Source organism: Palaemon carinicauda, chromosome 7 (assembly GCF_036898095.1).
Source record: "Palaemon carinicauda isolate YSFRI2023 chromosome 7, ASM3689809v2, whole genome shotgun sequence".
In the NCBI taxonomy this organism is placed as follows: Eukaryota; Metazoa; Arthropoda; class Malacostraca; order Decapoda; family Palaemonidae; genus Palaemon; species Palaemon carinicauda.
Window position 1 is genome coordinate 43185155 of NC_090731.1, and position 16900 is coordinate 43202054.

Genomic DNA, 16900 nt, shown 5'->3' on the forward strand with positions numbered 1-16900 from the left:
CATTTGTGAAAAGGGCCAGCGTGATGAACAGAAAGAAAGAAAAAAGTGAAGCAAAGAAAACCATGATAGCATTAACAAGCTCTTTTAAATAAGACTTCTCTCTTTTTCTGTTTCTCTCTAAACATAGCATTAACATGTTCTTTAAATAAAATCTCTCTCTCTCTCTCTCTCTCTCTCTCTCTCTCTCTCTCTCTCTCTCTCTCTCTCTCTCTCTCTCTCTCTCGTTCTCCTTCGCTGTTATACGTCTATCATTTTTTTTCCGAGAGAGAGAGAGAGAGAGATTAAACAAAAATGTGTTTAGAGTACATATGATTTTTAACAGCGTCAATGAGTTGAAAAACAATTAAATGTAACTAAGAGAGTAATAACAGCTAATCTGAATTCCTTTATTAACTATTGATACAAACACACTCGTGTGCGTATGCACAAACACACACACAGGTGCAAAAATTGCTACGCAGTAAGAGAGACGGTCGGGGAGGAGGTAGAGATGGTGACTGCGATAACATACCGTAACTTATCACTGAAAGTGATGAAAATAAAAAATCAAAAGAAAAAAATGTAAAAAATATGAAATATAAAAATAAAAAAAAAAAAATACATAAGCTAAATTAGATTAAAATTTCTGTAGTGTAAGTTACGGTATGTTATCGCAGTCACCATCTCTACCTCCTCGCCGATCGTGTCTCCTCGTGCGTGTGTGTGTGTTTGCGCATATGCACACGAGTGTGTTTGTATCAATATTTTTTTTTTAGTATTAAAGGAATTCAGATTCGCTGATATTGTTTTTTTTAGTTACATTTAACTGTCTTTCAACTCGTTAACGCTGTTAAAAATCATATGTACACAACACATTTTTGTTTAATCTCTCATTCTTGTTTAATCTCTCCCTCTCTCTCTCTCTCTCTCTCTCTCTCTCTCTCTCTCTCTCTCTCTCTCTCTCTCTCTCTCTCTCTCTCTCTCAGAAAAAATTAATAGACGTCTCTAACACTAACAGTGAAGAAGAACGAGAGAGAGAGAGAGAGAGAGAGAGAGAGAGAGAGAGAGAGAGAGAGAGAGAGAGAGAGAGAGAGTACTTATTTAAAGAACATGTTAACACCATTTCTACCTTCTCGCCAATCGTCCGTCTCCTCCTGGCGTAGCAAATCCTACACCTGCGTTGGCCTGTCTCTAAGGTAAAGTGGCAATAAAATGCATTTTTTATTTATTATTTCTTTATAATTATCTTTTTTACATGATTCTTTCATATTATGCAGTTATGTTGTTGTTATGTGTAATTATGTGTAGCCATTTATTAAGGATTTATTATGGGTTTTTAGGCTGAGGAACGAATTAAATGAATTACCATGTATTCTTATGGGAAAATTCGTTTCTACATTCGAACATTTTCTATATCCGAAGTTGGTTGTGGAACGAATTGAATTCGTATGTAGAGGTACCACTGTAGGAGGTTTTTAGAGAATGGTGCAGAATCAACCCTGTTTCCTCATCCAGTACCTCTATAGCTCAGATTGCTGACTTCCTGTTATACCTTCAAAGGAAGCGCAATTTTTCATCCTCTACCATCAAGGGTTACAGGAGTATGTTAACAACTGTATTCGGACACAGAAACTTGGACCTTTTGAATGATAAAGATCTACAGGAATTTCTCAAATCGTTTGAAACTTCAAAGCAACGGCACCAGGATTCACCAGCTTGGAATATGGATATAGTCCTGAAGTTCCTTATAAGTGACAGGTTTGAGCCTTTGCATTCAACTTCCTTTAAGGACCTCACGATGAAGACTCTATTTTTGGTTAGTCTAGCAACAGCTAAAAGAGTCAGTGAAATCCATGCGTTTAGTAAAATCGTTGGATTTCGAGATAACAAAGCTATCTGCTCATTGCAGTTAGGCTTTCTCGCCAAGAATGAATGCCCTTCTCAACCTTGGCTCAAGGCTTTTGAGATTCCGAATCTTTCGGATGTGGTTGGCGAGGAGTTGGAGAGAGTTCTGTGCCGAGTAAGAGCCCTGAAGTTCTACCTGGACAGAACGAAAGAGTTGCGAGGCAAGTCCGAAGCTCTTTGGTGCTCGGTCAAGAAGCCCTCGTTACATATGTCAAAGAATGTCCATTCATTCTTCATCAGACTTTTAATAAGAGAGGCTCATGCACATTGCAGTGAGGCAGACCTAAAGCTTTTAAAGGTTAAAACACATGAAGTTAGAGCTGTAGCAACTTCAGTGGCCTTCAAACAGAATAGATCGTTGCTGAGCATTATGGACACAACCTTTTGGAGGAGTAAATCTGTGTACGCTTCACACTACAGTATTTGAAACGTGTCCAGACTCTTTATGAGGACTGCTACACTCTAGGACCATTTGTAGCAGCGAGTGCAGTAGTGGGGGAAGGATCCACCACTACATTCCCATAATCCTAATACCTTTTTCTTCTCTTGGAACTTTTGTATTTTTATGGTTGTTTTGTGGAGATTGCGACAGTCTTCCGCAATCATTGATTTTAGTCAGGTGGTCAATTTGTTCCTTGAGAGTGCCCAGAACTGGGTATTGTAGGAGGTCCTGTCACATAGAGGTATATACACCGGTTTGACAGCTCCTAGAGGTCTTCAGCTCCCTGGGAGGATCACTGGATCTCATAAGGAAGGTGGACATGATGAGGCAGAGAATCTTTGAAGTCATCTTCCTTATCAGGTACGAACCCTTAAGCTTGTTTTTATTAACTCTTGAGTAGAATTCCAACGATATTGGCTGCCTCTGACCCTCCACCAAAGGTGGCAATCAGCTATATAGATAACTACTGGCTAAGTTAGATGTTTAAAAATGATATTTTCATAATAAAATAAGTTTTTGAACATACTTACCCGGTAGTTATATATAATTTAATTCCAACCCTCCTCCCCTCTAGAGACTATGTGCATGGAAGATCTGAGGAATCATGGAATGGTTCCAGGTATCTCGCTAGGGGGAGCGCAGGTGGTTCACCAGGCTACCCAATCGGCGATTGGTGCGAGTTTTGAAATTTCTGCTGTGACGTCAGGGACATAAGCTATATATATAACTACCGGGTAAGTATGTTCAAAAATTTATTTTATTATGAAAATATAATTTTACTGCTCGTTTCTGATGTCAACGTCACTAGCTGGCAATCCCAACCATGATTGTTTCTAGTTTATGACTAAGCGAGTTATGGATCCCCCAGAAATCTTTGATTTGTGTAAGAGGCATGAGTTCTCACAGTTTCCCCCTTAGACAAGTTTATGAAGTGGCCCTCTCTCAAGTTAGCGTAGCTCTTGAATAAGAGGAAGAAGTTTTAAGAGGGACTTATCGATATCAGACTTGGTGATTCCCAAGCTGAGGTCGAAGAAACTATTGTGCATCTTTCGACTTCCTCTGGGGCTGGGTCCTTTTGAGGAATTTGGACAGCACTTTCAACATAACTCCGCCTTAGCCAGACAACTGCTTTGAGTGTGACAGGAGTATTGCCTTTCCCCGGCAAAGGTATTACCCCCCCTAATCTTCCTGAAAGTACTCGCATTGCTGTGCCTACTGACGATGACTCTCGTAAGGCTCATAAATTGTGGCCTTCATTACATTTCAGTGGTACCCCATTGGTGTAGACTCTTCTTGAGATGGTAACTGCCACTAAGACCTAGAAGTCTTCCTGCTGTGCCCTCCTTTTCAACTGTACTACCTGGGGAGGAGAGGCTGGATGTTTTGCCCCTCGACATATCCTTGTCTTTTGCAGTGGAGGAGCCTCTCTCTTTGTCTGCCACAGAGAGATTTCCTCCAGCCTGGAAATTCTCGACATCTGTGAATCAAGACAAAAGGATATCAAAGCACACTCGTTTGTCTTCCCTCATCACCTAACCTGTTCCTGCATTGTCCTCTGTGCTTGACGTCACTCCAAGGAAGAAGAAGAGAGCACTGAAGCACAGGACGACTGATCAGACTATGTCTTGAGACTTCTGGTTTCTATGCATGATTTTGTGGGATGAGGAGCGACTCCTTTGAAGGTGTTTACGAGATACAGGAGCCTGTGCTTCTGCTATGAATGCTCATTGTCAGGATGTAGGGCACCCCCCTTGTCCTCTCCTGCCCTGGGACATTCCCAAGACACTTTGGTGATACCATCATCACACGACGAACAACGAGAGCTGCCCTGGAGAAGTCTGCAAGATGTGAGGAGACTTACAATCATTCTTCTTTCTCGGATGAGTAATGAGAATCTTCTTCACAGTACGCAAGAAAAAAAAAGATAGATCAAGGCTCTTATCTTCCACCCTCTCCATAAGAACATTTTCACAAGACCTTCATCCACACAAGCTCCACGAGCACCTTTTGTTTTTACGATCGGCAGGCAGCAAATTCCACATTCCTGGTCTCTACAGGTATTGGGTCCTAACTCTGTCTCCTTGTTCCAGACCTTAACACTTCTGGTCTTTGCATGCCTGGTCTCCTTACAATCTCTCACCAAGTAAGTGCTCTCTCATGTGAGGACAACACTCGTTAAGACAAGGACCCAGAAGGCTCCTTGCGTATAGACACAATAGTTGACAAAGCATGTATGACCCACTATCATTTTATAAAAACCAGAAAGAATATTTGAAAATGTACTAAAGTAATATTAACACATTAACAATGGTCACTTTACCTTAAACTTGTCACTTCTTCCACTTGCTCAACTCGAAAGAAGGTAGAGCTGGAAGTGATGAACTGGTTGTTGGAAGAGGATGATCCAGATGGTGGTAGTCACCTGGCTTGTGTAAGAGGTTTTTTTACTCTAAAGCTTTACATTTATGGCAGTAGTTCTTTGGTGTCAGTGTGGAGAAATATTTTTTTTTTAATGAATCAAGGGGGAACTTGTTCTAGGAATGTCTCCCTACAACATGCAACAAAGAATTATCAAGGGAGGATGGTTTAATTTTGGAATGTCCTTCTCCTAGAAGAGCTGCTTACCACAACTAAAGAGTCCCTTCTACCTTTGCCAAGAGGAAAGTAGCCACTGAAAAATTACATTGCCATAGTTAACCCCTTGAGTGAAGAAGAAATGTTTGATAATCTTGATGTTGTCAGGTTTTTAAGGACAGAGAAGAATGTGGTAAGAATAGGCCAGACTATTCTGTGTGTGCGTAGCCAGAGGGATCTAATTTAGTACTGTCTGGCCAGTCAAAAGATCCAATAACCATCTAACTGTATAATCTCGACGGATGGCTGGTGCCCTGGCCAACCTACTATCTACACCGTTGTTTGACCAAAGAAAAGCAAATGAACATTTTGCATTAAACCAGCCTTTGCTGTCTTGCTTGGATGAGGTTCGACTAGCATGATATGACAAAGCAGAGATTTTGCTTTCTCCTGAATGATAAGTGAGTGTATGGCTACTCCTTTGTGATGCTGATCCTCAAACTAAACAGACAAGTGATTTCCATTCTTCACACTTTATGGGGCACTTTCGTCATAGCCGCATGAATATTCCTTGGAGTGTTGGGCACATTCTGTCATAGCCGCATGAATATTGTTCGTACGGTGTGGAACACTTTCCAAAATAGCTGCATGAATATTCCTCTGACTGTGTGGGGCACTTTCCACCTTAGCCTCATGAATAATCTTCGCACTGCGTTGGGGACTTTCCATTAAAGAAGAATGAATATTCTTCGCACTTTACATCATAGCTGTATGAATATTCTTCACAGTGTGTGGGGCACATTCCATCTTAGCCTCATGAATATTCTTGACATTGGGACACTTTACATCGTAGCAGCATGAATATTCTTCTGACTGTGTGGGGCACTTTCCACTATAGCCTCACAAATATTCTTTGCACTGCGTGGGGCATTTACCATTGAAGAAGCATCACTATTATTTGCACTGTGTGGGGCGCTTTGCATCATAGCCGCAAAAATATTCTTCGCACTGTGTGGGGGCACTTTCCATCATAGCCGCATGAATAATATTGGCATTGGGACACTTTCCATCATAGCCGCATGAATATTCTTCGGACTGTGTGGGGCACATTTCATCATAGCAGAATAGATGTTCTTCGGACTCTGTGAGGCACTTTCCAACAAAGCTTAATGAATATATCTTCGCACTGTGTGGGGCACTTTCCATCATAGGAATATTCTTTTCACTGTGTGGGACACTTTCCATCATAGCCACATGAATTTTCTTTGGACTGTGTGGGGTAATTTCCATCATAGCTGCCTGAAAATTCTTCGGAATGTGTGGGGCACTTTCCATCATAACAGAATGAATATACTTCGGGCTGTGTGGGGCACTTCCCATTATAGCCACATGAATGCTCTTTGCACTGTGTGGGGCACTTTCCATCATGGCAGCATTAATATTGTTATGAGTGTGTAGGGAACTTTCCATTATAACCGTATGAATATTCTTAGGACTGTGTGGGGCAATTTCCATCATAGCCGCATGAAGGTTCTTCGCACTTAGTGGGACACTTTCCATCATAGGAGCATGAATATTCTTAGGACTGTGCGGGGCATTTTCCATTATAGTCGCATGAATATTTTTTCAACTATGTGAGGCACTTTCCATCATAGCAGCATGAATATTCTACACACTGTGTGGGATACTTTTCATTATAGCCCCATGAATGTTCCGCGCACTCTGTGGGGCACTTTCCATCATATTCATCTCTGCGTGGTGCACTTCCCATTATAGCCCCATGAATATTCTTCAGACTGTGTGGGGCATTTTCCATCATAGCAGCATGAATATTCTTCTGACTGTGTGGAGCACTTTCCACCATAGCCTCACAGATATTCTTTGCACTGCGTGGGACACTTACCATTGAAGAAGAATGACTATTATTTGCACTGTGTGGGGCACTTTGCATCATAGCCGAAAGAATATTCTTCGCACTGTGTGGGGGCACTTCCCATCATAGCCGCATGCATGATATTGGCATTGGGACACTTTCCATCATAGCCGCATGAATATTCTTCGGACTGTGTGGGGCACATTCCATCATAGCCGCATGAATATTCTTCGGACTGTGTGGGGCTCATTCCATCATAGCCGCATGAATATTCTTCGTACTGTGTAGGGCACTATCCATCATAGCTGCATGAATATTCTTTGGACTGCGTGGGGCACTTTCCATCATAGCCTTATAAAAATTCTTTGCCCTATGTTGGGCACTTTCCATCATATCCGCAGTAATATTTTTCGCACTGTGTGGTTCACTTTCCACCATAGCTGCATGAATATTCTTTGCACCCTCTGGGGCAATTTCCATCATAGCAGCTTGAATATTCTTAGGACTGTGTGGGGCACTTCCCATCATTACCGCATGAATATTCTTTGGACTATGTGGGGCACTTTCCATTACAGTATAGCAGAATTAATATTCTTTGCACAGTGTGGGGCAATTTCCTTTATAGCCCCATGAATATTCTTCAGACTGTGTGGGGCATTTACCATCATAGCAGCATGAATATTCTTCTGACTGTGTGGGGCACTTTCCACTATAGCCTCACAAATATTCTTTGCACTGCGTGGGTTACTTACCATTGAAGAAGCATCACTATTATTTGCACTGTGTGTGGCACTTTTCATCATAGCCGCATGAATATTCTTCGTATTGTGTAGGGCACTTTCCATCATAGCAGCATGAATATTCTTAGTACTGTGTGGGGCACTTCCCATCATTGCCACATGAATATTCTTTGGACTATGTGGGGCACTTTCCATTATAGCAGAATGAATATTCTTCGCACTGTGTGGGATACTGTCTCTCATAGCAGAATTAATATTCTTCGCACAGTGTGGGGCACTTTCCTTTATAGCCCCATGAATATTCTTCAGACTGTGTGGGGCATTTTTCATCATAGCAGCATGAATATTCTTCTGACTGTGTGGGGCACCTTCCACTATAGCCTCACAAATATTCTTTGCACTGCGTGGGGCACTTACCATTGAAGAAGCATCACTATTATTTGCACTGTGTGTGGCACTTTGCATCATAGCTGCAAGAATATTCTTCGAACTATTTGGGGCTCATTCCATCATAGCCGCATGAATATTCTTCGTACTGTGTGGGGGCACTTCCCATCATAACAGCATGAATATTTTTCTGACTGTGTGGGGCACTTTCTACTATAGCCTCACAAATATTCTTTGCACTGCGTGGGGCACTTACCATCGAAGAAGAATGACTATTATTTGCACTGTGTGGGGCACTTTGCATCATCATACATACGTATACCAAAGGCACTTCCCCTAATTTTGGGGGGTAGCCGACATCAAGAAGAAACAAAATTAAAAAAGGGGACCTCTACTCTCTACGTTCCTCCAGCCTAACCAGGGACTCAGCCGAGTTCAGCTGGTACTGCTAGGGTGCCACAGCCCAACCTCCCACATTTCCACCACAGATGAAGCTTCATACTGCTGAGTCCCCTACTGCTGCTACCTCCGCGGTCATCTAAGGCACCGGAGGAAGCAGCAGGGCCTACCAGAACTGCGTTACAATCGCTCGCCATTCATTCCTATTTCTAGCACGCTCTCTTGCTTCTCTCACATCTATCCTCCTATCACCCAGAGGTTTCTTCACACCATCCATCCACCCAAACCTTGGGCTTCCTCTTGTACTTCTCCCATCAACTCTTGCATTCATCACTCTCTTTAGCAGACAGCCATTTTCCATTCTCTCAACATGGCCAAACCACCTCAACACATTCATATCCACTCTAGCCGCTAACTCATTTTTTACACCCGTTCTCACCCTCACCACTTCGTTCTTAACCCTATCTACTCGAGATACACCAGCCATACTCCTCAGACACTTCATCTCAAACACATTCAATTTCTGTCTCTCCATCACTTTCATTCCCCACAACTCCGATCCATACATCACAGTTGGTACAATCACTTTCTCATATAGAACTCTCTTTACATTCATGCCCAACCCTCTATTTTTTACTACTCCCTTAACTGCCCCGAACACTTTGCAACCTTCATTGACTCTCTGACATACATCTGCTTCCACTCCACCATTTGCTGCAACAACAGACCCCAAGTACTTAAACTGATCCACCTCCTCAAGTAACTCTCCATTCAACATGACATTCAACCTTGCACCACCTTCCCTTCTCGTACATCTCATAACCTTACTCTTACCCACATTAACTCTCAACTTCCTTCTCTCACACACCCTTCCAAATTCTGTCACTAGTCGGTCAAGCTTCTCTTCTGTGTCTGCTACCAGTACAGTATCATCCGCAAACAACAACTGATTTACCTCCCATTCATGATCATTCTCGCCTACCAGTTTTAATCCTCGTCCAAGCACTCGAGCATTCACCTCTCTCACCACTCCATCAACATACAAGTTAAACAACCACGGCGACATCACACATCCCTGTCTCAGCCCCACTCTCACCGGAAACCAATCACTCACTTCATTTCCTATTCTAACACATGCTTTACTACCTTTGCATCATAGCCACAAGAATATTCTTCACACTGTGTGTGGGGTCACTTTCCATCATAGCCGCATGAATAATATTGGCCTTGGGACACTTTTCATCATAGCCGCATGAATATTCTTCGGACTGTGTGGGGCTCATTCCATCATAGCCGCATGAATATTTTTCGTACTGTGTAGGGCACTATCCATCATAGCCGCATGAATATTCTTTGGACTGCGTGGGGCACTTTCCATCATAGCCATATAAATATTCTGTGCACTATGTTGGGCAGTTTCCATCATATCCGCAGTAATATTTTTCGCACTGTGTGGCTCACTTTCCACCATAGCTGCATGAATATTCTTTGCACCATCTGGGGCACTTTCCATCATAGCAGCATGAATATTCTTTGGACTATGTGGGGCACTTTCCATTGCAGTATAGCAGAATGAATATTCTTTGGACTATGTGGGGCACTTTCCATTATGCAGAATGAATATTCTTTGGACTATGTGGGGCACTTTCCATTATAGCAGAATGAATATTCTTCGCACTGTGTGGGGAACTTTCCTTTATAGCCCTATAAATATTCTTCAGACTGTGTGGGGCATTTTCCATCATAGCAGCATGAATATTCTTCTGACTATGTGGGGCACTTTCCACTATAGCCTCACAAATATTCTTTGCACTGCGTGGGACACTTACCATTGAAGAAGCATCACTATCATTTGCTCTGTGTGTGCTACTTTGCATCATAGCCGCAAGAATATTCTTCGGACTGTGTGTGGCTCATTCCATCATAGCCGCATGAATACTCTTCGTACTGTATAGGGAACTTTCCATCATAGCAGCATGAATATTCTTAGGACTGTGTGGGGCACTTCCCATCATTGCCCCATGAATATTCTTTCGACTATGTGGGGCACTTTCCATTCCAGTATAGCAGAATGAATATTCTTCGCACTGTTTGGGATACTGTCTATCATAGCAGAATTAATATTCTTCGCACAGTGTGGGGCACTTTCCTTTATAGCCCCATGAATATTCTTCAGACTGTGTGGGGCATTTTCCATCATAGCAGCATGAATATTCTTCTGACTGTGTGGGGCACTTTCTACTATAGCCTCACAAATATTCTTTGCACTGCGTGGGACACTTACCATTGAAGAAGAATGACTATTATTTGCACTGTGTGGGGCACTTTCCTTTATAGCCCCATGAATATTCTTAGGACTGTGTGGGGCACTTCCCATTATAGCCCCATGAATATTCTTCAGACTGTGTGGGGCATTTTCCATCATAGCAGCATGAATATTCTTCTGACTGTGTGGGGCACTTTCTACTATAGCCTCACAAATATTCTTTGCACTGCGTGGGACACTTACCATTGAAGAAGAATGACTATTATTTGCACTGTGTGGGGCACTTTGCATCATAGCCGCAAGAATATTCTTCGCATTGTGTGGGGGCACTTTCCATCATAGCCGCATGAATAATATTGGCATTGGGACACTTTCCATCATAGCCGCATGAATATTCTTCGGACTGTGTGGGGCACATTTCATCATAGCAGAATAGATGTTCTTCGGACTCTGTGAGGCACTTTCCAACATAGCTTAATGAATATATCTTCGCACTGTGTGAGGCACTTTCCATCATAGGAATATTCTTTTCACTGTGTGGGACACTTTCCATCATAGCCACATGAATTTTCTTTTGGCTGTTTGGGGTAATTTCCATCATAGCTGCATGAATATTCTTCGGAATGTGAGGGGCACTTTCCATCATAACAGAATGAATATTCTTCTGGCTCTGTGGGGCACTTTCCATTATAGCCACATGAACGCTCTTTGCACTGTGTGGGGCACTTTCCATCATGGCAGCATTAATATTGCTATGAGTGTGTAGGGCACTTCCCATCATAACCGCATGAATATTCTTAGGACTGTGTGGCGCAATTTCCATCATAGCCGCATGATGGTTCTTCGCACTGATTGGGACACTTTCCATCATAGGAGCATGAATATTCTTAGGACTGTGTGGCGCAATTTCCATCATAGCCGCATGAAGGTTCTTCGCACTGATTGGGACACTTTCCATCATAGGAGCATGAATATTCTTAGGACTGTGTGGCGCAATTTCCATCATAGCCGCATGAAGGTTCTTCGCACTGATTGGGACACTTTCCATCATAGGAGCATGAATATTCTTAGGACTGTGTGGCGCAATTTCCATCATAGCCGCATGAAGGTTCTTCGCACTGATTGGGACACTTTCCATCATAGGAGCATGAATATTCTTAGGACTGTGTGGCGCAATTTCCATCATAGCCGCATGAAGGTTCTTCGCACTGATTGGGACACTTTCCATCATAGGAGCATGAATATTCTTAGGACTGTGTGGCGCAATTTCCATCATAGCCGCATGAAGGTTCTTCGCACTGATTGGGACACTTTCCATCATAGGAGCATGAATATTCTTAGGACTGTGTGGCGCAATTTCCATCATAGCCGCATGAAGGTTCTTCGCACTGATTGGGACACTTTCCATCATAGGAGCATGAATATTCTTAGGACTGTGTGGCGCAATTTCCATCATAGCCGCATCAAGGTTCTTCGCACTGATTGGGACACTTTCCATCATAGGAGCATGAATATTCTTAGGACTGTGTGGCGCAATTTCCATCATAGCCGCATGAAGGTTCTTCGCACTGATTGGGACACTTTCCATCATAGGAGCATGAATATTCTTAGGACTGTGTGGCGCAATTTCCATCATAGCCGCATGAAGGTTCTTCGCACTGATTGGGACACTTTCCATCATAGGAGCATGAATATTCTTAGGACTGTGTGGCGCAATTTCCATCATAGCCGCTTGAAGGTTCTTCGCACTGATTGGGACACTTTCCATCATAGGAGCATGAATATTCTTAGGACTGTGTGGCGCAATTTCCATCATAGCCGCATGAAGGTTCTTCGCACTGATTGGGACACTTTCCATCATAGGAGCATGAATATTCTTAGGACTGTGTGGGGCACTTTCCATTATAGTCGCATGAATATTTTTTTACTGTGTGAGGCACTTTCCATCATAGCAGCATGAATATTCTACACACTGTGTGGGACGCTTTTTATTATTGTCCCATGAATGTTCTATGCATTCTGTGGGGCACTTTCCATCATAGCCACAGGAATATTCATTTCTGTGTGGTGCACTTCCCATTATAGCCCCATGAATATTCTTCGGACTGTGTGGGGCATTTTCTATCATATCAGCATGAATAATCTTCGCATTGTGTGTGGGCACTTCCCATCATAGCAGCATGAATATTCTTCGTACTATGTGGGTCACTTTCCATCATAGTTTCATGAATATTCTTTAGACTGTGTCGGTCACTTTCCATTATAGCCGCATGATTATTCACGGACAGTGTGGGGCACTTTCCATCATAGCAGAATGAATATTTATCTGACTATGTGGGGCACTTTCCATCATAGCTGCATGAATATTCTTCATACTGTTTTGGTCACTTTCTATCATAGCCGTATGATTATTCTTTGGATATTGTGGGGCACTTTCCATTATAGCAGAATGTATATTCTTTCCATTGTAGCAGTATGAATATTCTTTGCACCGTGTGGGACATTTTTCGTTATAGCAGCATGAATATTCATTGCACTGTGTGTGGCACTTTCCATCATAGCATCATGAATATTCTTTGCACTTTGTCGAACACTTTCTATCATAGCAGCATGAATAATCTTCATACTGTGTGGGGCCCTTCCCATCATAGCAGCATGAATATTCTTTGCACTTTGTCGGTCACTTTTCATTATAGCTGCATGAATATTCTTTGGTCTGTATTGGTCACTTTCCATTATAGCCGCATGATTATTCACGGACAGTGTGGGGCACTTTCCATCATAGCAGAATGAATATTCATCTGACTGTGTGGAGCACTTTCCATCATAGCTGCATGAATATTCTTCGTACTGTGTAGGTCACTTTCCATCATAGCTGCATGAATATTGTTTGGACAGTGTAGGGCACTTTCCATCATAGCAGAATGTATATTTTTTCCACTGTGCGGAGCACTTTTCATCTTAACAGCATGAATATTCTTCGCACTGTCTGGGCATTTTCCATCATAGCAGCATGAATATTCTTCTGACTCCGTGGGGCAGTTTCCATCATAGCTGCATGAATATTCTTTGGACTGTGTCGCGGCAGTTTCCATCATAGCCGCTTGAATATTCTTTGCACTGTGTGTGGCACTTTCCATCATAGCTGCATAAATCTTCTTCACTCTTCATTTCTCCATGTATATCATAGTACTGTACACTCGTTCAACCTGCAAAGTCATCCTAAATCTGGTTGAGGACAACCCTCCCTTCTTCCTTGCACTTATGCTGTTGCTTCATCTTCTGTTCAATAGTCATCACTTTCTAATACCATATAAATGCTTTGCATTATTATATTTGGTTATATTTGTTGTAATTTATGTTGAAGACATGTTAATGCACAGTAATACGCAAGCAGTTGGGAGAGTTTCAATCACCACCAATACGACTGAGAAACTGAAGCGTCAAGATATTGTCGCATCAGTTACCCCGTACCACTAGAATGTTCCTTCCTGTACTATTGTTTTTATTATCACAAGCCATGCTACAACCTTAGTTGGAAAAGCAGGATGCTATAACTGCAAGGGATCCATCCAGCAGGGAAAAATATCCCAGTGAGGTAAGGAATCAAGTAAATAAAGAAACTACAAGAGGAGGAATGAACAATCAAAATAAGATATTTTGGAAATAGCAACAACATTAATTAGATATTTTTTATAGACAGTAACAACTTCAAAAATATAAAGAGGAGAAAAATAACGGAATAGTGTGCCTGACTATACCCTCAAGTAAGAGATCTCTAACCCAAGACAGTGGAAGACCATGGTACAGAGGCTGTGGCACTACCCAAGACTAGAGAACAATGATTTAATTATGGAGTGTTCTCATAGAAGAGCTGCTTACCGTAGCTAAAGAATCTCTTCTACCCTTACCAAGATTAAAGTAGCCACTGAACAATTACAGTGCAGTAGTTAACCCATTGAGCAAAGAAGAATTGTTTTGTAATCACAGTTTGTTCCTTAACTGGAATACAAACCACGCTATTTAATAAGGGTATTACTTTCAGCGTAGCTGAAATGATGAGCCATTAAATTTCAACGAGGGTTAACTACCCATACCGCTAATTAGAGGGGGGTAGGGGAGGGTAGCTTGCTACCCCCCCCCCCCCCACACACACACACACTGTGATTGAGCTCACTTTGCTTTCGGCTTGGATGGTGAACGGACGTTGCTGCTCTTCATCCTCGCTGAATATTGGCAGCCATTAATGACTTTTGCTTTTTCTTTTCTCTTAGTGGATGTTTGTCAAGTTGACTTGTGCGACCATGCGCACCTGCCCTGGACTCTCTGGCCACCCTTGTGGGACGTTTATGTCGGCGTTGGAGACTGATCCTCACGCCTTTTGTCCTGTATGTAGAGGTCAACGGTGTGATAGCGTAAATAAGTGTAATGAGTGTAGGGAGTGGTCTTCCTCCCAGTGGGAGGGGTTTGGGCGACGGCGGAAGAAGAAGTCCAAGCGGAATATTTCTCCTTCGAAGGTTCCCTCGAGGGGAGAAAACCTAAGGCCTCTTCTTCCGTTTCCCAACCCTTCTCTGAAGCTCCTACTCGTTTGGCCTCTCACGAGAGACTGTCGAGTAGTAGCGTAGACCAAGTTAATGTTGGCCAACCCAGGTCCTCGAGAGATGATGTTGCTCCCCCTAGCAAAGCAGCCCCACTAACCCCTCTTTTGCAGATTTGGTCTGCATTGGGGCTTATGGGTCTGCCCTCCAAGGAAGCTTTGCTACAGTTCATCCGCATGGGTGCTTCTGTTCAGCCATCATCGTCACCGTCAGAGGTAGATCCCCTGATCCTCGTCGATGTTATAGAGTCAGAGGTGTCTCATGCCTTATCATCCAACTTCTCTGCCCCTCCAGACTCTCCAGCGGTTGCTGCCAACTTAGTTGCCCCAATTCCTGAACATCCTTCGAGGAGGAAACTAAGTCCAACATCTGTCTCTCCTGCAAGTGTTTTTCTCCCTCGGGGGAGTTTACTTATAAAGACTCCTCTTCTGAGGACTGCTGCGGCGCACAGTCAGCTTGCTGATCCAACGGCCCCAAGAGGGCGCATTCGTCGGAAAGCAAGCCTTCCACTTCGCATTAGAGGTCTCCCTTCACTATTGGTGAAGAGGCGCTTCTTTGGTTCATTGTCATCGCAGCCGTCTCCTGCAGAGGAGCCTCCGCTGCAGTCATCTGACCTTCATCTATTGATCGTCACTGCTCCTGCAACTTGTCCTGTGACTATGGTCCTGGAGCTCTCTGCTGAACGTTCGCAATCCTCTTTGGTGGATACTTTCCCTTACAAAGGGCACATCGACCATCCACCCTTCAGACCTGCCGACTTGCCATCACTGTTCCTGTCACCGGTAAAGCCTATTGAAGGTCTACCAAAGTGTGCAGCTGCGAGCCATCACCCTGCAGCTCGCCAACGTACAGGACATCAGCGCTCACCAGCAGCTCGTCAGCACTCTTCAGCTCTTCGGCGCTCCCCTTCACCTGCTCGTCCTCATAGAAAGCAGTAATATCATGTGCCTGCGCGCCTGTGCGCCAACGTTCTCCTGCGCGCCTGTGCGCCAACGTTCTCCTGCGCGCCTGTGCGCCAACGTTCTCCTGCGCGCCTGTGCGCCAACGTTCTCCTGCGCGCCTGTGCGCCAACGTTCTCCTGCGCGTCAGCACTCTCCCAGGGTCACCCACGCGCCATTGCACTACAGCGCGCTTGCGCTCTCCTGTATGCCTACGATCTCCTGCACGTCTGTGTTTTCCTGCGCATCAGCAATCCTCTGCTCACCTTGCACCTACGCGCCCATGATCTACGCGCCAGCGCCCTCCTACACCCTCCTGCGCGCCAACACTTACCTGCGTGCTACCTCTCTCCTGTGCGCCAATACTCACCTGCGTGCTACCTCTCTCCTGTGCGCCAACACTCCCACGTGCCAGCGCCAATTACCTCCTGCGCACCAGCCTGCACGCCAATTCTCTACTGCGTACCAGTGCGCTCCTGGGAGCCAGCGCTCACCTGCGCGCCAGCACTCACTTGCGAGACGGCGCTTTCCTGGACATCCGCACTCTCCTGTGAGCCAAGTCTCTGCTGCGTACACACACAAAGATATGCGCAAGCGCTACCACGCGCCTGCCCGCTAACTTTCACCTGTGCACGCACACCAATACTCTCTTGCACACCCACGCCCACACCAATATTCTCCCGCGAATGCGCGCCAACAGGCACGGGTGCAGTATCTACACCCTAAGGTCACCATTGCCTCATTCCCCTCCCTGCAAATGCATTCCAGCTTGCCCTGCGGGAGAAGGGAAGCAGGCTTA

At 44.0% G+C, this 16900-nt stretch overlaps 1 protein-coding gene across 1 annotated transcript in view; it reads left to right on the forward strand.

The window, feature by feature from the left end:
* Window positions 1-16900, forward strand: part of LOC137643564 (probable ATP-dependent RNA helicase DHX35) — a 219407-nt gene that overhangs the window by 115885 nt on the left and 86622 nt on the right. The gene's annotated exons all lie outside the window — the stretch shown is intronic.